At 44.2% G+C, this 20530-nt stretch overlaps 1 protein-coding gene across 3 annotated transcripts in view; it reads left to right on the forward strand.

Annotated features, from left to right (window-relative positions):
* Positions 1 to 9: 9 nt before the first annotated feature.
* TBCEL (tubulin folding cofactor E like) overlaps positions 10 to 20530 on the forward strand; it is a 70577-nt gene continuing 50056 nt past the window's right edge. The window contains exon 1 of one of the 3 annotated variants that reach the window (XM_045572346.1): positions 10 to 142. The gene's annotated coding sequence lies outside the window, so the exon portion shown is untranslated. Of the gene's footprint in view, positions 143 to 14994; positions 15147 to 20530 lie in introns of those variants that run through there. The other 2 variants (XM_036412610.2, XM_045572345.1) reach the window with 2 other exon arrangements.

A 20530-nucleotide genomic window follows, 5' to 3' on the forward strand; every position in this document is an offset into this window, starting at 1 on the left:
CGCCGGGCTCCTGGGCCCGCGCTGGGGACGAGGCCGAGCGGGTCGGGGCGCGGGGACCGGGCCGAGGCCCAGCCGAGCGGCTCCGCGGTGGCGGCCGGGAGGGGGGAGGACGGCGCAGAGCTCCCGCCTCCCGGGCTGAGGGGTGAGTGGAGTCGGCGCCGCCTCCTGGGGACCCGCGGCCCAGGCGCCCCTCGGGAGCGGGAGCGGCGGGGGACAGGCCTGCCGGGAGGAGGGCCGGCGGCCTGGCGGTGGGCGCCGCGGGGGCCCAGGCTGGGGGGGGGGGTAAAGAGGCGGCCAGTGCCAGTTTCTGAGAGTCAGGGCGCCTCCGTGGCCGGGGCGTTTGGCTGGGAGCGGCCATGGCCGGCCGGGGGGGGCGAGGACTCGGGCCGGCTGCCTCCACAGCAGGGAAACTTGTCCCCGAACCTCTGGAGCCAGAACCAAACCGGAAGTCCCGGGGCGGAGGAAGCGGTGGGGTGTGAAAAGCTCTGGGGGAATCGCCTCGCCCTCTGCGGGGAGGTGCTGGGGCTCGGGGCTGGAGACTGGGCTGGAGGGGCCGGGCCTGGGAGGGCAGTACGGGCCTCTCCGGGGGCCGGGGCGGCGGAGCCCCAGCACTGGTAACTGGAAGCCCATTGGGCCCCGGTGAGGCTGGAGAGTGTGTGCTGCTTCTCTTGGGACAGGGAGGCTGGGAGCTGCAGATAAGAAAGTTGATTGCAGGAGCCGGACTGTTTACTTCAGCGGAGGAAGGAGGAGCTCTGCTCCTTGTCACTAACCTCTCAGGAGCTGTAGGCCCCGCCTAAGGCTGCTGGGGGCCTGAGTGCTCTTGTAAGTTTAGCTCTTCCTCGTGCTGCCCTGGAGCTCATTTTGACTCCCAGGAGTCATCTTGAGCAGAGCTTTTGTGTGGGAGCTGAGGACGATGGAAAATACCCAGCCCTGGGTCCAGAGCCATCCACCGGACCTAGATCTCTGGATTAGGAGCTTCCAGACTCCTTTTTTAAAAACCATGCTCCGTAAAGAGAAGTACTGTTAGCATCAGGACCCAGAACATACCTACTTATGGATGAAAATTTTCACAAAGCAGTGTTTATCCTTATGACATGTGGTGCCGTCCAGTGATTTCTATCACATTTCATTTTCTTTCATTAAAAATGCTAAATCCACTAAATCGATTTATGGGTCTCAAATTGCAATTTGAAAAATCCTGTCTCCAAGGCACATTTCTTTGGCATCAATTACTATCCTATTGCCTGCTGCTAGCCAGCAAGGATGGTTACCCCACATAGATCTTGAGGATGTTAGGGTAGGATTCATTTGTTTAAATATTTATCATATAGCATATTTGACTGCTGTTTGTACCACAATCTTAATCTTTGATGTCTTAATTTTCTGATAATTTGATGAGAGGTTTGAAATAAGCATGCTCTTTAATTTTCTCTATCCTTTGCTGTGTCTGAGAAATAGGAGAGGCCTTGTTTCATTTTGTTGACTTATCCCTACAACATAGTAAGGTAGTTTTATTTTAATGTTACAGTGCTGTAAGCATACACTGATTTCTTTTTTTTTTTTTTAAATATATTTTATTGATCTTTTACAGAGAGGAAGGGAGAGAGATAGAGAGCTAGAAACGTCGATGAGAGAGAAACATCGACCAGCTGCCTCTTGCACACCCCCTACCGGGGATGTCCCACAACCAACGTACATGCCCTTGACCGGAATCGAACCTGGGACCTTTCAGTCTGCAGACCGATGCTCTATCACTGAGCCAAACCGGCTTCGGCTCTTTTTTAAAAATATCTAGCTGAAACCTAAACTATTCTCTGTTAATTAATATATGGTGCTAGAGGCCCGGTGCATGAAATTCATTCACCGCGGATGGGGGAGCATCCTTCAGCCCGGCCTGCACCCTCTTCCAGTCCGGGACCCCTCAGTCCGCCTGCCAGCTTAGGCCGGATCCCTGGACCTGCTCGCCCCTTACCACTTGTTTGCTACTCCTTAGCAGTAAGCAGTAGGCTTACTGCTCAGCTGCTCCTTAGAGGCAAGCTCCTTAGCACTCAGCTGCTCCTTAGGCTGCTGTGGAGGCAGGAGAGGCTTCTGGCTGAGTAGTGCGCCCCCTGTGGGAGTGCACTGATCACCAGGGGCAGCTCCTGTGTTGAGCATCTGTCCCCTTGTGGTCAGTGTGCATCATAGCAACTAGTTGTTCCCTGTTTGGTTGCTTTGCATATTAGCCTTTTATTATATAGGCTACTTCTACATAATTAAAGAAGTATATGGTTTTGGTATATATTTTAAACTTAGGTATAACTTTGAGTCAGTTAACATCATTCATCTTCCCCCTCCACGCCCCCCCCCCAAATGTTGTTTTCATCTATTTATAAATCAGTGAAGTCCTTATATGATATTATTGTAATAAACATTAAAGAGTGTTGATGACCAAGTGAGAAGCCTGTGTGTGTTGCTCTGTTTAAAGTCCTTTTAAAAGTTGTGACACAGCCTGTTGCTATAGGATGTTAGTGCCAAATGATGTTACCTGATTTCAGTAGGTCAATTTATAGGGCATGTATTTAAGACCAGTTTGCTGGTGTTAATTTTTGTTGAGGATGCTTCCATATTATTTGGAACATGGAGATCAAAGCACAGCCATCAGGGAAGAATTACTCAAACTAAACTTCAGTGGGGCCAAATTAGATGTCTTAAGAAAGATTCTTATCTTCAAACTTCGTTGTAAAATCTGTCTTTCTTAACTACTTATTGACTAAACCTTGGTTATTGATGAGCGAACTGTTTTGTCATGTACCAGTCATCCTTTAAATTATCTTTTAATCAGGTAAATAGTTGTTTTAAAATATATAGCTTTAAAACATGTTTAAAACTTTGTTTTTATGGTAAGTATTTGAAACATGAAGGAAAATTCACATTAAATTTTTTTTTCCCCTGGGAATTTCAATACAGTTGTGGAGAATTTACCCTGAGTGAATGTGTGTACTTTTTTTTTTTTTTAATATATTTTATTGATATTTTACAGAGAGGAGGAAGGGAGAGAGATGAAGAGCTAGAAACGTCGATGAGAGAGAAACATCAACCAGCTGCCTCTCTTGCACACCCCCTACTGGGGATGTGCCCGCAATCAATGTACATGCCCTTGACCGGAATCGAACCTGGGACCCTTCAGTCCGCAGACCGATGCTCTACCACTGAGCCAAACCGGCTTCGGCAAATGTGTGTACTTTTTTATAGTTTTCATTTCTTTTGAATCTCAGATTTTTAAATGATCTTTTCCCCTTCTAATTTTTGCTTCTAAACTGGTGAGTTTGGAAATTCAGATCTTAGAATTGAATCAAATTGTTATTATAGAACTTTATGTAAAATAAGATTGTATAGCTCTGAGTACTGTTCTTTATATATAATATATATATGTGTATGATATATAAATTACTAATATTTTTTTAGTATCTGAACTATGTGATATGTATTTTGGCAATACCCAGGCCTGTTTATTGACCTCTTAATCATGGGCTGCTTTTGAATAAATGAACTTTATATATTTTGAACCTCTGTAATAAGAAAAAGTTCTTAAAAACTAATATGAATCTGATGGTGATACAAGTTGGACTTAGGGGTGAAGAAATCATTTAGCTGTGATAGTTGCCTTCGCCCTACATGTGCAGAGTCATTAAGAGTTACCATTTCTCCTGTTTTCATCTTTTTCACCACTCTATTTTGACTCATTTCTTTGAGATTAGAATGTTAACAGCCTAACCATTTTATTGTCTTATTCTATGCAAGATCATGCAGATCTTCAAAGAATATTATTGTCCTTTATCATTTCCTTCCTCAAAACCATTAGCAGCTTCCCAGTGATGACACTGTGTAGGTTGACATTGAGGTCATTCCACAGCCTCTACTCTTCTGACATTTTTTCCATTCTGAAATGCAAATCCTCTATTTTTACTAAGTGGTTTGCTCATCATACCTTCCTTTCTATATAACATTATTCCTGAAAGTCTGCAGGAAGTGTCTTTCCTTTTCTCATGAAAACCTACTTCATTTCATTACTGATGACTCTTCTTCCTTGACATCTCTTTTCTGTTCTGCCTGTATTGCTTTTCTTCAATTGCTTTGTATTGTTTGTGTGCCTTGTTTTTTTTTTACCCTTTTAGATTGTAAACTCATGGAAGACAGGAAGTTCAAATATCCTTCATTTTCTAGGACATCTAGCCCAGGGTTTATGAGAGCTTGGTTCCTGGATCATGTGACTCAGAATTAACTGGACTTATGGTTAAAATTGCAGCTCTCTGAAAATTGTACCCTAGACTTACTGAATCAAATTCTAGGTTATGTGAATTGTGATTCTTCTGTTCAGTAAAAATTAGGAATCACTGACCTCGCATGATACTTTAAGTTACAATAACCACATGCATATCTTTGTTGTTTTACGCGATGTAAATGAACTGAGCAGCCAGGAGACTGGTTTACTTTTTTAGGGCTTCGGAGTCAGGCAGCCCAGATTTGAATCCTGTCTCACTCACCATCTGACTAGAACATTTCTGCTTTAGTTTTCCCACCTGTCAAATGGGATTAATCATAGTATTTTTCATCAGGATGTTGTATAATTGAACATACGTAAAAACAATATAGTACAAGACACATAAATAGTAAAACTCAAAAGATTTTATCCGCTGTTGTTAAAAGAATGATAAGCTGTTGTTAAAAGAATGAAGAATGATTACTTCAATGGTCATTGAAGTAATGAAAAGTGAGACTAGGTTCCATGTCATTGAAGTAATGAAAAGTGAGACTAGGTTCCATGTCAATCATTGTTAATGGTTAGCTCTTGGTTACCAGATAGTGGGCTTATATATGTGGAGTTTTAAGTCATAAAGGTGTTTTGCTTTAGGACAGTGGTCGGCAAACTCATTAGTCAACAGAGCCAAATATCAACAGGACAACGATTGAAATTTCTTTTGAGAGCCAAATTTTTTAAACTTAAACTTCTTCTAACGCCACTTCTTCAAAATAGACTCACCCAGGCCGTGGTATTTTGTGGAAGAGCCACACTCAACACAGTTTGCTTATTACGGCTTTAAGATTTCAATTTTTTTTTCTCTTCATCTCCCCATTGCCTGAAGGATAAAGTGCAGTTTTCAACAGAGAGCTGCCCGCCAGCATCCGGTCCTGCCAGCCATCTTCCTCTTCCAGCCCTCCTCCCACACACAGTGAGGCCACTTCTCACGCACACTTACTGGGCTTGTACGTGTGCGGTGCTGTTCATAGGGCCAGCGTGGCTCTCTTTTAGGACTCGCTCTTCATGAGGAGGGTCGCTCTGAGTTCTCAAAGGGCTTTGTGTCCATTTGTCTCTTGGAGGGAAAGGATTTTATCCTAGTGTATGTTCCAGTACATTTGAAATAATTAGTCCACCTATTAGAGGTGGGAGATGTTTAATTGTAATTTGACTCAGATAAGCTTTCTCATATTTTTGGAATTTTTCTACTCTCAACTTCCATCATAACTACTATTATTGACTACTTCCCACATGACAGGTACAGCTAGATGTTTTAAAAACCTTTAATCTTCACTATGACTATGAAATAACTATTAATAGTTCCATTTTACAAATGAGGAAATGGGCATAGAGAGGTTAGTAACTTGCTCAGATTTCAGTGTTGATTTGTAATTGAACTCAGGCCAAGCTGAACCTCACGCTCTTAATCATAGTATTCGGAAAACAGAAGATTTAGGCCTGACCAGTGTGCTCGCTGGTTAGAGTGTCACCCTGCACACCAAAGGATCACAGTTCTATTCCCAGTCAAGGGCATGTACCTGGGTTGCAGTTGGATCCCCAGCTCTAGTTTAGGTTCGTGGGGGAGGCAACCAATCTTCCCCTCACTCCCTCTCTAAACATCAGTGGGAAATATCCTCAGGTGAGGATTCACAGCAACAGATAGGAGATGGGAGCTGATGGCACAGTGGCTGGAGCGCAGGGCTGGGCCTGTGAAGCCTGGCTGACTGGCACCTGTTACTGGTACTTGAGAGATGGAGTATTAAAAATAAAACTCTCTGAGATTAAAGCGTGTCCAGTGGCTGTCAGTAGTCCCTTTCCCTCCTGTCACACTCCTGATGGGTGTACTTGATTTTCACTTCATGTTTACTCTCAGTAACATTTACTTTTCATTCATCCGAGTGCTGTTGCCACGTGGCAGATACTGTTTCCTGTAACACTGGACCAGACCAATGGCTGCTGCTTCTGTGGGTTTGGTTCTGGGGGAGAGGAACCTCGAACCAAGACAGAAGTGCTATAACAAGTGAAAAAGGGGGAGATGCTGAGTGAGTGGAAGGAGCAGGGGTGCTGTTTTTGATGGGTCCTCAAAGGCCGCCTCAGTGAGAAGATAGCCTTTCTGTTTACATTTGAGGTGAAGCCAGCTAAGCCAAGAGCTAGGGAAAGGGCAGTGTACCTGTGAACCACTGCGAGGCCAGAGACTCCCAATAGGTGAGGGAAAGAGTGGAAGCAGCAGGGTTAGGGGGTAGAGAACAGATTAAAGGAAGGCCTGAGACTGTGATAAAGAGATTGCACTTTTCCTAAGTGTAAAGGGAAGCCATTGGAGAGTTTCAAGGACATGATTCGACTTAAATTTTGAAAAGATCACTTGGCTGCTTTGTGGAGAAGGAATTGTGCAGTCCTGAATGAGAGGCTGATGGAGGCTTGAACCAGATAAAGTGATGAAGATGGAAAGAATTGGGGTGTTTTAGAGGCAATTGATGGGTCTTGCTGATTAATTACATGGGGTGTGAGAGGAAGACAAATCTAATGACTCTGAAGGTAGGACTGGTGGAGGAGGAGCAGGTTTAAGGATGAAAACAAGAGTTGTTTTTGTCCCTGATTATATATCCCCACTCTCCAAGGATATCATAACTGAATTTTGTGCTTAATAGTCTCTGACTTTTCTTTATAGTTTTTACCACATGTATGTGGCCCTATACAATATGATGATTAATTATCTATGGATTTGATTTTTTTAAACAAATCTTTATTGTTCAGATTATTACAGTTGTTCCTCCTCCCTCCCCCATAACTCCCCTCCACCAGGTTCCCAACCCACCCTCTGCTCTTGCCCCCCACTGTCCTCATCCATAGGTATACGATTTTTGCCCAGTCTCTTCCCCCCGAGAATTGTCATTCCACTCCCTTTCTTTTTTCTTTTTAAAAAAATATATTTTATTGAGTTTTTACAGAGTGAAAGAGAGAGGGATAGAAAGCTAGAAACATCGATGAGGGAGAGACATCGATCAGCTGCCTCTTGCACACCCCCTACTGGGCATGTGCCCGCAACCAAGGTACATGCCCTTGACCAGAATCAAACCTGGGACCTTTCGTAGGCCGATGCTCTATCCACTGAGCCAAACAGGTTTCGGCAGTCCACTCCCTTTCTATGCTCCTGATTCATTCACCAGTTTATTCTGTTCATCAGATTTTTTTTATTCACTTGATTTTTAGATTCACTTGTTGATAGATATATATTGTTGTTCCTTTGTTGTTCATAATTTCTATCTTTAACTTTTTCTTCTTAAAGAATACCCTTCAGCATTTCATATAATACTGGTTTGGCAGTGATGAACTTCGTTAGCTTTTTCTTATCTGTGAAGCTCTTTATCTGACCTTCAATTCTAAATGATAGCTTTGCTGGGTAGAGTAATCTTGGTTGTAGTTTCTTGCTATTCATCACTTTGAATATTTCTTGCCACTCCCTTCTGGCCTGCATAGTTTCTTTTGAGAAATCAACTGACAGTCGTATGGGCACTCCCTTGTAGGTAATTAATTGTTTTCCTCTTGCTGCTTTTAATATTCTCTCTTTGTCTTTTGCTCTTGGTATTTTAATTATGATGTGTCTTGGTATGATCCTCTTTGAATTCCTCTTGTTTTGGGTTCTCTGTGCTTCTTGGACTTATAAGTCTATTTCTTTGACCAGGTAGGGGAAGTTTTCTATCCTTATTTCTTCAAATAGGTTTTCAACATTTTGCGCTCTCTCTTCTTCTGGCACCCGCATCATGTGATGTTGGTATGCTTGAAGTTGTCCCAGAGTCTCCTTACACTATCTTCATATTTTTGGATTCTCTTTTCTTTTTGTTTTTCCAGTTGGTGTTTTTTGCTTCTTTGTATTTCAAATCTTTGACTTGATTCTTGGGATCCTCTAGTCTGTTGTTGGATCTCTGTATATTATTCTTTATTTCAGTCAGTGTATGCTTGATTTCTAGTTGGTCCTTTTTTATATCCTTGAGGGTCTCACTAAATTTCTCAGAGGTTTCTAGAAGATTGTTTGATAACCTTATAATTGTGGTTTTAACTCTATATCCAGTAGCTTGCTTTCCTCCATTTCTTTCATTTGTGACCTGTTTCTTTGTCTCCACATTTTGGCTGCTTCCCTGTGTTGATAGAGTGGCTTTGTGTGCTAGGTGTCCTATAGGCCCAGTGGCTCAGCCTCCCCCTGAGGTGGACACTCTGGGTGCACCCCTTTGTGGGCTGTGTGCACAGTCTTGTAGTTAACCCTTGATTGCTATTAGTATCACTGGGAGGAATTGACCTCCAGGCCAATTGGCTGTGAGGACCAGTTGTGCCTACAATGGGAGAACTTCTGTGCTGGATACACCGTTATGAGATAAGACTTGCTTCAGGGGGCTTTGGTGCTCACTGAGTCTGCCTCCTTGAGTGTGTGTCTCTTATGGATGTGAAGAGTTGTAATCTGGATGGTCTCACTTTGACCACTGGGTACACTGGCTTTTGGATCTCCAAGGAGGTGCAAAGCCAACCACTGTCTGAGGCCACCCAGCAGAAGCTACAGAGAGATCTTCAGATCCCTCCTCTTTGTTTGGGGTTTGGAGGTGCCCAGATGAGGCCCAGCTGTGAAGCAATGTCAGCTGCTGTCCAGCCTTGGGCCTTCTTTTGGAGGCTCTGCGGCTCTCTTACCCAGCTGCAGTTTGTTCGGTTTTATGTTGCAAAAGGCCAGGCCATTCATATGCAAAAGCCTCTGCACACAGCTTGGGTGGGGTGGGGTCTCAGGGAATCACCAGGGATGAGCAAATAGCAATGGGTGACCATCAGCCCTGCCCAGAAGAGGTCCCTGGGTCTCTGTGTCTCATGGCACCATGCAGGAACAATGATCTTTGCAAGCACCTCTGAGAGAAAGCTGCTCTTGTGTTTCAGCCTGATGCCAGACAGCCCAGTTTCTCCCCATATGAGTCTGGGTCCCCAGAATCTCGCTGGTCCTGGAATTCAGAGCAGCAGGAGCTTGTATCTCTTTCCTGATTGAAAAAGACAACAGCATGCCCAGTTGTCAGCCCTTTTCCACATTCACCTCCATACCTGTGCGCTATACTTCGACACCTCCAAACCTTCTCCTGGACTCAATGTGCTTTTCTCTTTCCTTCTGGTTGTTGAATTTGCACTCAGCCAGCCTTCCTGTGGTTCTGGATGATTTCCATTTTGTCTTTTAGTTGTAGTTTTTCAGTGGTTGTGCGAGGCAGCAAGTTCAGGTGTTTACCTATGGTTCCTCTGGATTTGAAATTTTAATACAGGTAAGTGGAATTGTGTTGTACTTTTTTCCCCTCGTGACTAGTTAGAAAAATATAACTATTTTCTTCTCATAAGGATAAAGTTTGCCTTTCAGATTTTATCTGGGGTTGGGTTTTTCTAAGTTGTGAGGTGAGAAGGAGTCCAAGAAAAGATAAAGATCTTAAATCAAATTTCCCATAAAATGTATTCATTGAGACTAATTTATCCCCTACTCACTGTTTGAGAGTCTTCAGTGAATTGTTGGTGTTAATTTGATAAGTGTGCTGAGAGAGAGTAAGAATCAGAAATTTTGGACTTGATTTATGTTCATTTTTTACATATTATATATTTTATTAATGTTTTGAAATATTTTTCCTTTGTGGTAAAATATATATAACAAAATGTTATCCTTTAAAAAATATTTTTAATGATTTTTAGAGAGAAAAGGAGAGGGAGGGAGAGAGAACTGTCAATGTGAGAGTGACACATCAGTCAGCTGCCTCCTACATGCCCCCTACCAGGCATGGAGCCCATAACCTGGGCATGTGCTCAGACTAGGAATGGAACATGGATGACACCCAACCAACTGAGCTACAATGGCCAGGGCTCATTTTTATCACGTTTAAGTGTACAGTTCAGTGGTATCAAATACATTCACATTGTTGTATAATCATCACCATCTTCTATCTTTAGGATTTTTTCATATTCCCAGACTGAAATTCTGTATCCATTAATCAATGATTCCCTATTTCTCACTCTTCCCAACCCATAATTCTACTTTGTTCCTATGAATTTGATTACTCTAGAGAACTCATATAAGTGGGTTCATACAGTATTTGTCCTTTTGCATCTGGCTTATTTCTTTTAGCAGTCTCTTCAAGATTCATCCATGTGTTAGCATGAGTGAGAATTTCCTTCCTTTTCAAAACTGAGTAATGTTCCATCATATGTACATTTTGCTTATTTATCCATTCATATGTTCATAGATATTTGTGTTGTTTCCATCTTTGGCCATCTATATTAATAAAAGGGTAATATGCTAATTAGACTGGACATCTTCTGGACGTCCTTCCAGACAAAGCCATGGTGGCAGGGGCCAAGGCAGAGGCAGGGCGATCAGGCTAGCAGGGAGGGCAGTTAGGGGTGATCAGGCCAGCAGGGGAATAGTAGGGGGCAATCAGGCTACAGGCAGGGATGGTTAGGGGTGATCAGGCAGGCAGGCAGAGTTGGTTAGGGTTGATCAGGCAGGCAAGGGAGCAGTTAGGGCATCAAGCAGGCAGAGGGGTTAGGGCGGTCATGCAGGCAGGGAGAATGATTAGGGGTGATAAGGCAGGCAGGTAGGTGAGTGGTTAGGAGCCAGCGGTCCCGGATTGGAGTGGATACAGGCCCAGCTGAGGGACATGACCCCCCCTCCCTCCCATGCATGAATTTTGTACACCAGGCCTCTAATCTATATAAAAGCTAGAGCGTCCATTATGACAGAATGGTCGGTCGCTATGTCATGCACTGACCAGGGGGCAGTCACTCAGTGCAGTAACTGTTCCCTGGTGGTCATTGCGCTCCCACAGTAGCAGCTCCGCTCGGCTAGAAACCGGGCTCACGGCTGGCGAGCACAGCTGATGCTGGGGGAGCCTCTCCTGGTTCCGTGGCAGCGCTCCTGAGCGGCGGTGGCAGCAGCTGCAGCAGGGCTGGGAGAGGGGTAGTGGAGCTGCACCTGGCCCCGGCTGGGCTCTGTGGCCGCCTGCCGATTCGGCATGGTACACCCCTCAGGAATGTCGGACTGATGGTTTTGGACTTCGGGGGATCAGTCCAAAACTGGCAGTCCAACATCTCCTGGGGGGCCCCAGGTTGTGAGAGGTGCAGACCGGGCTGAGGGACCCCACCCATTCACGAATCTGCACTGGGCCTCTAGTTGTGAATAATGCTGTTACACTGGTGTACAAATATCTACTCAAGTCACTGCTTTCAATTCATTTGGTATATATCCAGAAGTAGGATTGCTGGGTCGTATAGTAATTCTATGTTTAATTTTTTGAGGATCTATCATTCTGTTTTCCATAGCAGCTATACCGTTATATTCTCACCGGCAATGCACATATTAACCTGAAGTTACTAAATATTTATTGTTTTGAAGTATGACATAAATTATTAACTCTTACATATGAATTACACTAGAGTCCTGGTGCATGAAATTCGTTTACCAGTGCAGTTCCTAGGCCTGGCCAGCGATCAGAGCAAGTGGCATGGAAGGGTAGGTCCCAGCTGACTTCTGGCCCTGGGCAGCACCTGGGCTCCCGCGAGCCCCCCTCCACCCGAGTCACAGCGCCCGAGTCCCCAAATGGAGATGCAGTGAGTGTGGACAGACGCCACTGGCTGGCGTGCAGCGTGGGTCTGTGGGCCACCCAGCGGCACCGCACGGAAGCCGGGCAGGCATTGCAGACTGGCTCCTGCGTGAACCCACAGGGAGCCTGACGGCCCCTGCAGCCCCAGCGTCAGCAGCCAGGCTCACCTGGAAGAGTGGGTGCGGGGCGGGCTCCTCACTGGCACCCAGCACCTGACCATGGGGTTTCCCCGGCGCCTGAGCCCTGGCATCCTGACGGCAGGCCGGGGGGTGAGAGCGAGCTTGGTGGATACCATGCATTCTCACCACACCTCGGTCCGGCCACCTACCCTCCAGGTAGCTGGTTAGAGGTTGCTGCACCCTGCCCAGGCACTGTGGGAGATTGGTCTCTGCCCCCCTCCCCCAGTTCCCCATCTCAGCCTGGGGCCCCGTCTCCACTGGCCTGCCAGTCCCTGGTTGCTGTCTGCGGGGCGATCAGTTGGGGACTGAGCTCCCACCTGGCTTCCTCAGCATCTGGGAGCTAGCCTCATCTCCTCCCCCCCCCCCCCCTCCCGCTGGTCGCCATCTATGGAGAGATGGGCCCCTGCTTGAGCCCACCTGGCCTTGGCGCTGCCTGCTCACCTGTTCCACCATCCTGCCTGGCCTCGCTCTCCTAGGGGCCCATCTGAGCTGGCTGCACCTTCACTGCTGCCAGCACCCTGTTACTGACACTTGCCATGTTTCACGCTACCCCCTGGTGGTAAGCGCACATCATAGCGAATGGTCGAACTCGGTTGAGGGGACAATTTTGCATATTAGGCGTTTATTATGTAGGAGGATGGCATGGATACCAAAATAAAATAGTATTAAAACAATTGTAGCTGTAGGTTTTGCAGAAACTTGATAGCAGGTATTTCTGACTGCTATGGATTCATTGCTCAGTCATGTCATCTTTATTTTTGAATCTCCATGGAGAAGTAGACATAAGTACATGCTTATTGGTAGATATGAAACATTTTTGTTCATAAATACTCTCAGAGTTTATTAACAAACCTGCTTAAATATTTTATAAAATTCACTTGATGCGCACAATCAGAATTGATTAGTAAACTCATTGATTAGCATATTTACTGAGTGCCAATTTAGTGAAAAGTTCCAGTCCACGATCATGCAAAGAAGCATTATGGTTCTTACCCTGAAGAACTATTCAGTCTAAGGACACAGGCATAAGTATGAAAGTCACAGCATTATGCACGAGTGGTATAATGCTGCTCAGGAGTAGAGATAATGGGCACAATCTGTCCTGTAAACAGCTGAGTAATGAGTAACCTTGAACTTGTGTGCTCACCACAGAGATAGCTTGCACATAGTTTTCTTCTGATGGAAATGAATCCATTTATAAATAAATCCATTTATAAATAAAAACGTGGTATAAATGGGACACAAATGAAAAGATTCCATGCCAATATGTGATTGGTTAGTTGCTCACTGGATATTTTGGGCAATAGATTCCATGAACTCAGCTCAAGGGAAACTGATGATTATGCCAGGAGGTATCTGAAAAATGATCTGGGCACTGAGGGATCCATAACATTTAGATAGGTGGAGAGGACAGGACCAGATCTTCCAGCTAGGAAGGGATGCTGTTACAAATGTCAGACATTTGTACTGCCTGAATCATTAATTGGCATTAATTAACATAGACCTGGGACCAAAAACAATTGGATTGAATCTATTTAACAAAACTTCCTAGTCCCTCAGCCCTGCATTACTGCTACCATTGTTCCCTGGGTGGTGACAGTATGAGTAATAGGAGTCGCAGTAGAAGTAATAGCAATAATAATAAGCTTGCATTTACTAATGCCTTCTATGTGCCAGGCACCATAGTAAACACTTTTACCCATATTGTCACCATCTTCAGCACCCTGTGCCCCTTTTATGGACAAGGCAATGAAGACCTAAAGAAGCTTGCCCACAGGCACACATAGTAGACAGTCATGATTTACACCAGGCGACTTGATTCTGAACCAGCTCTTATGTTACCACCAGGCAGTGCCACCATAGGCCGTGCTGTAGCAGCACTAAATGTGGAAAAGACAGCGACTTTTTAAACGTTTATTGCTTTCAGAGAGGAAGGGAGAGGGAGAGAAACATCAGCGATGAGAGAGAATCATTGATCGGCTTTATCCTGCATGCCCCCCACTGGGGAATTCAGCTGCAACCTGGTCATGTGCCCTGACTGGGAATTTAACTGTGAGCTCCTGGTTCATAGGTCAATGCTCAACCATTGAGCCATGTTGGCCAGAAAGGATTAGTGAATTTTTTAATGACCTGTAAACTCTGTGTAGCTGATTAACATTCTGGCAATACCTGGTTATGAGCCAGAATGGTTTGCAAACTCCTTTAGAACACCAGTTTCCAACTGGAGTGCAGTAATCATTTTTAAAACATGCAATACCTGACTATTTAGTCAGGGGCACTGACCTCTTAGATTGTCAAATAAAAAAATGACAACAGCCAACACAACCATAGCTGTCCACCGTGACTGAATAAAAATTATACCTACTTTTTGTCAGATTGGCAAAAAAATATAATGTGCCGTAAACTATTAGTAATTAGGTTATATGTGTCATGAGATGAGGAAGGTTGAAAAGCACTCCTCTAGAAGGCCTCATTTTAACTTAATCGCTTCCATTGCTGCTCAGGAGTAGAGATAATGGCCACTATCTGTCCTGTAAACAGCTGAGTAATGAGTAACCTTGAACTTGTGTGCTCACCACAGAGATAGCTTGCACATAGTTTTCTTCTGATGGAAATGAATCCATTCAAGAAATGAATATTCATTGCTTTTTTGGCAGGAAGAAGTTAGGAGTATTTTTTCCCTTTTGGTGACTAAACCATCAGTATTGCTGCTTAGTTTGTGATTCAATTTGATGTAGTTACAAGAGGTATTTGAGGTGTAGTAGTTCTCATATATTTTAATAAGTTGTATTTCTATGATTTTGGGTGATGCCCCATATTGTTGACATGAAATACTTGTTTATTAGTAAAGACGGCATGACTCAGTAGATTAGGGCCCACAAAGTCTGACTCATGCTGCTTGGGCCACAGAAACCTGAGCAGTCACCTCAGTGTCAGAGCTGGAAACGGAAGTGTCGGTTTGTCGGTCTCGGAGGCTGGCTGTGGAAGACTGCGAGGCTTTAACACGATTGTTAATCTCGGTGTGGGGCACCTGGCTTTGGGAGGAACATGAACTTGGGAGTAAATGTATCTACTCCTGAGTTTTGAGTAAGTACAACAAGCCTTGGGATTTTCCCAAATTGAGTCTGGGCGGGTAGAAAGGGTGTGTAGCCAGTTTGTGGAGGAGCTGGAGGTGCAGCCAGGGTAGGACTCTGCCTTGGATGCAGTGGAATGAAAGGATGTAGAGAAGGTAAACTGCTTTTGTTGTTCTTGCTGAAAGTTTTTGGAAAGTGCTTTTCTGTACTTTAGAATGCCTAATTTAATGGCGATATAGGCAATGATTTATGTCAACATTTCTGGACATGAATCTATGAAAATCAAGAAAGAAGTGCTTAGAAGTATTTTTGCACAAAGGTACTTCAGTCTAAATAGCAATATTTTCTTAATTTTTGTTTCCTCTCAAATGCTTTCTCATCAGAATCTTAAAATTCTTGGGTTAGTGCATTTGGATCAGAAATTCTAAGCGCTATGTTTATATACGGCAAGCATGTCAGTCATATTTGCAAATGTGCAGTTGTAAATGAGAAAGCTTTCTCTTTTTTCAATATCAAATATGCCTCATGTGCATTGTAGAAAATACATACAGGTCTGAGGCTGTACTTCCTGATAACAGAGTTACAGCTCTAGACATCTTTGGACTAAAGAGTGTGAGTTGGATATTTTAACATCTGGTACTATTAGAGAGAGTCAGTGCTGTGAGAAGCAAGGAAGGTAATAGCAGTGACTTACCAACAGCATAATTCAAGGACTAAGCGAGAGTCTGAATTCTCATTTCAGTTGGCAATGTTGGATTTTTTTTTTTTTAAATTGTGTCTTGCAAAGTTGATGTGCTACTTTGTTACATTTAAATGTGGTGTAGTATACAGTTGAGAAAGACTGAAAAATGGTGGTTCATAGCAGGTTATGACATGGTGTGTCATGATAATGGATTATCAGTTACACTCAAGTTTTCACTTGGAATGCATAAATTTGTGAATTGGTGAACTATAATTATACAGAATAATTCTGAAAGTTTATTTGAATTAGTTTACTTTCCTTTCTTTTTATCTCAAGAAGGCATCAATTTATCCTCTCATAAAAGAGAAACATGCAAATTGACCGTACCTTCGCTACGCACACAGCCACTCCTAGTCTATAGGCCCAAGCTTAGGTCCTGAGCGGCAGGGTTCCCAGAATGCCCCCTGGTCACTCGGACCCTGTGAGTGAAGGTTCCAAGCTGCCTGGAGGGGCAGGAACATCCCCTGAGCTGCTTGTAAATGCTCCTGCACCAAGCAGCGGTTTGGGTCCACGCCCCCAGCCCAGCGCTCACGATGGGGCTGGCTGCTGGCCTCTGGGTTGTGCTGAGATCCTGGCAGTCACCGCCGTGTGCAGCTCAGGGTCCCTGCATGTCCCCAGCCTGAGGCCCATGGTGGGGCTGGCTGCTGGCCTCGGAGGCCTTTGGAGATGGGGATGTTCTCTCCCCTTCCCCAGCCACTTGCAAATGCTCCCGCACCAAGCAGCGGTTTGAGTCCATGCCCCCAACCCAGCGCCCTCCACAGGGGGATGGCTGCTGGCCTCAGGGTGTGCCAAGACCCCGGGGGCCACCACGGGGTGGCAGGGACACACCCCGAGCCCAGTGGACACAACCCATGGGCTGTATGAGCTGCACAGGATACACTTTTTAAAAAACATACATTTTTTTTTATTTATTTTTTTTTTTTTTACGGAGAAGAGGGGAGAATATCAGTGAGAGAGAGACATCTATTAGCTGCCTCCTGCACACCCCCTACTGGGGATGTGCCTCCAACCAAGGTACATGCCCCTAACAGGTATCAAACCTGGGACCCTTCAGTCTGCAAGCCACGGTCTTTCCACTGAGCCAAACCAGTTTGAGAGTAAATACCTTCTCTGACAGCTCATTGGCTAAGCTCCCTATAGGCTGCCACTTGCTGTGTTCTTGGTAGTTTGGGTTATAAGAATCCAAGAAGGTGATCTAGGGTTTTTCCACCACATTCCTGGAGGGGAAAAAATGAAGGTCCCCTACTGCCCTAGCTGGTTTGGTTCAGGGGTTAGAGCCTTGGCCTGCTGACCGCAGGGTCCGGGTTCGATTCTGATCAAGGGCATGTACCTAGGTTACAGGCTCCTCCCTGGTTGGGGCCCAGGTCAGGGCTCGTGCAGGAGGCAACCAATCAAAGTGTCCCTCTCTCGTGGATGTTTCTGTCTCTCTCTCTCTCTTCCATACTCTCTAAAAATCAGTGGAAACATAGCCTCAGATGAGGCTAAAAAAAAAACCAAAACAAAAAAAACCTGTCATATCCTATGAAAGATACATCTTGAAAAAGCCTAAAGAAAGTTGTCATTTTTTTCACAGTGAAGGGACTAGAGTCTGTGTTGATGAAAACACCTTAGGGGATGCAATAGCTGGCAGTGGCTACAGTAGTGGGGTAATGGGGCTGGTGCCTTCCCCTGATCAGCCCGGTTGCCTGACATCCCTTGAGGAGTCCCAGATTGGAGAAGCTGCAGGCTGGGTTGAGGGATACCTTCCCCCCACACTGCACGATTTTCGTGCACTGGGCCTCTAGTCTATAAAAACCTAAGCAACCATTACAGCCAAATGACCAGAACTGTGACGCACACTGACCACCAGGGGCCAGACACTCAACACAGGAGCTGCCCCCTGGTGGTCAGTGTGCTCCCACAGTCAACCTCCTGCAGTAGGCCAACCTCCCCTGTCCCTTCCCTCTTCTTTCTACCCCCCTCCCCCACCCGCCTGCAGGCCCTATCAGCCCAGCCCTGATTGGGGCTGGGTGAGACTGCCTGATTGGCCCTATCTCCGGTCAAGCCTAGGGACCCCACCCATTCATAAATTCCTGCCCTGGGACTCTAATATCACCTAATGCTTAGAAAAGGTACTGAGACAGTATTTCAGGTTTACCTATAAATGAAATTAAGAGTGAAACTGTCTAGCCTAATTATATTGACTTGGATAATGTCCCTGAAGTGTTTTTATGACTTCAGCAGTAAAAGGTTCTTAATGAAATACTCTACAAACCTTAAAAATGATAATGTAGATTTATGTTTAGTGATAAAGTTTTTCATGAGCTACTTAATGAAAAGGCATTTTACAAAGTTATATATGTAAAGTAACTCAATCTTTGTGTAAAAAGTACATACCTACATTGCAGGAGAAATTGTCTGGAAACTTATGCACCATAGGAGCATCCTCCGTTTCCTCTACTTGCTGAATCCGTTACCAAAGCTTCCAGGTGTGGCTGTGGCGCTAGACATGCTACTGATAAGGGCAGGCTTGGGCAACACTTACTTCCATGCTTGACTTAGCTGATAAAAAGGAAAAGTACATCTACACAGAAACTGTATGGTGTAATAGGTGTGGTTTTTTTTTTTCCTGTTAAATAGTTAAAAAAATCAGAATGTAAATCACTGGTATTTTTAAAGCAATTGAACATTTAAAAATTTCAGAATGTGTATAGTTGTATTTTTAAAGCAATTATTTAGAAAAAAACTTAAAAAAAAAATTTCACCTAAGGATATGTTTTATTGATTTTTCTCTCTTTAGGGAGAGAGAAAGGGGGAAGGGGAGAGAGAAACATTGATTGGTTGCCCCCTGAACACACCCTAATCAGGTACGTGCCCTTACTGGGAATCCAACCGCAACCTTTTTTTGAAAATGGGGCAAACCTCCAACCAACTGAACAACCCAGCCTGAGCTAGAAAAAAGCTTATTAATAGATCTTTAGTAATTCATGTATTTAATCTTTCTTGGAGGGAAAAACATATAACACACATATGTTTTCCTAGAGTAATTGTGTTTTATTGAGATATACTTATGCTGAAGATCAGAAAAATTTGGAAAAGAAATGAACAAAAATCCTAGCTAACCTAAAATGTCCAAGATACTAGCAGTGTTTGAGTACAGTGAGGATTTTTTATAAAAGGAAGCTTCCCCATATGAGGTAAAAAATCCACAAAGCAAAGTTAAATCAGCTTAAAAATAATTTTAAAAAAATACTTGGAAAAATTGAGAAAGACTGTAATCTTAAAAGATTCTTCGATGGTCTCTGAGAGATTCCTTCCACAGATTTATTTTGTTATTATTGACCTCCTGCACCTTGCCCCCAAAGAACTCAGCCTATTAATATCTCTCTTACCAATTTAAAAAAAGAACAAGCTGTAAAAACTCTCTGAACATTTGGTTTTTCTTCATCCATTGTCCCATCTCTTCTGCTTTCATTGAAGCTTCTCAAAGGCCTGGTCTGCACTCACTGTCTTCACTATTGCCTTAGCTTGCCGTGTGTACCAATTGTCTGTCCTGAAAATGCTTCCCCAAGATGAATAAACTAATTGCCCAGGGGCTTTAAAATTCTCACCATTTTTTACCTCTTTATATTCTGCATAACGATTGGTAACCCCCATCTTTGCACTGTTCAGGGTGATCTATCAACATTTTTCTTACTCTTATCTCTTTGAGCCACAAGTGGAGTCTCCCATCCACCCTGCAGTCACATGTCCTGCTTCCCCCAACATGTATTTCATGGTTCAGCTATACAGCTAGCTCCCTGGCCAGTGCTTGATGTCTCCTGTGCCTGGTCACATTGTATTATTTCCTGTGCCTGCAATGCTGTCCACCGTTAACCTAATCTTCAACATCCTTCAAGTGCCTCAGGTTTCACCTCCTTTCTTGTTCTGTGTGGCCTTCCTTGTTCTTGTAGGTTGTGGCTGTCCTAAGGACAGAGTTTGGGCTTTCCTCACTCACTTCTTTAGTGCTCCACACAGTGTTCGGCAGAAATACAAAGTGTTTGGCACAAATGCACCATCTGCTTCCTGTTTGTGGAACAGAACTAAGTAAGACTTGAAGCTCTGTGAGGACATTTGTTTTTATAAATTCACTATAGAGGCCTGGTGCACCGATTTGTGCAATGGTGGGATTCCTTGGCCTGGCCTGCGGGGATCGTGCCAAACCCACTCCCTTCCCTCTGAGATTCATCAGTCTGTTCGTGTTTCTATGCCTGTGGTTTCCACTCCTGCATTGAGCGACTGCCCCCTGCTGGTCAGTGCACATCCTAGCTACCGGTCAGCCAGTCAAATGGTCAGCCGGTCACTTAGGCTTTTATATATGTTAGATGAATGGGGAAATAATTGGTAAGGTACCCAAGAGAGATAGCAAAGTTAACTGATTATATTTGCTCTCTATTTTTATTAAACAAATAGTAAAGAGATTTTCATTCTTAAATGGTCTTATAAAGGAACTAGACATTTAAGTGGAGAAAAATGACCAGAATGAAATGTCATCTGACCAAAGGAACCTAAAAGTGAAATTGTAGAATCTTCATCTAAACTGATTAACCTAAGTTTTGTTTTTAAATAATTGGAAACAAAATATGGGCAGGTTATGGGATCTTTTAATACGACCCGCGTGGTTCAGGGCCCACTCA

Source organism: Pipistrellus kuhlii, unplaced genomic scaffold (genome assembly GCF_014108245.1).
Source record: "Pipistrellus kuhlii isolate mPipKuh1 unplaced genomic scaffold, mPipKuh1.p scaffold_m20_p_45, whole genome shotgun sequence".
In the NCBI taxonomy this organism is placed as follows: Eukaryota; Metazoa; Chordata; class Mammalia; order Chiroptera; family Vespertilionidae; genus Pipistrellus; species Pipistrellus kuhlii.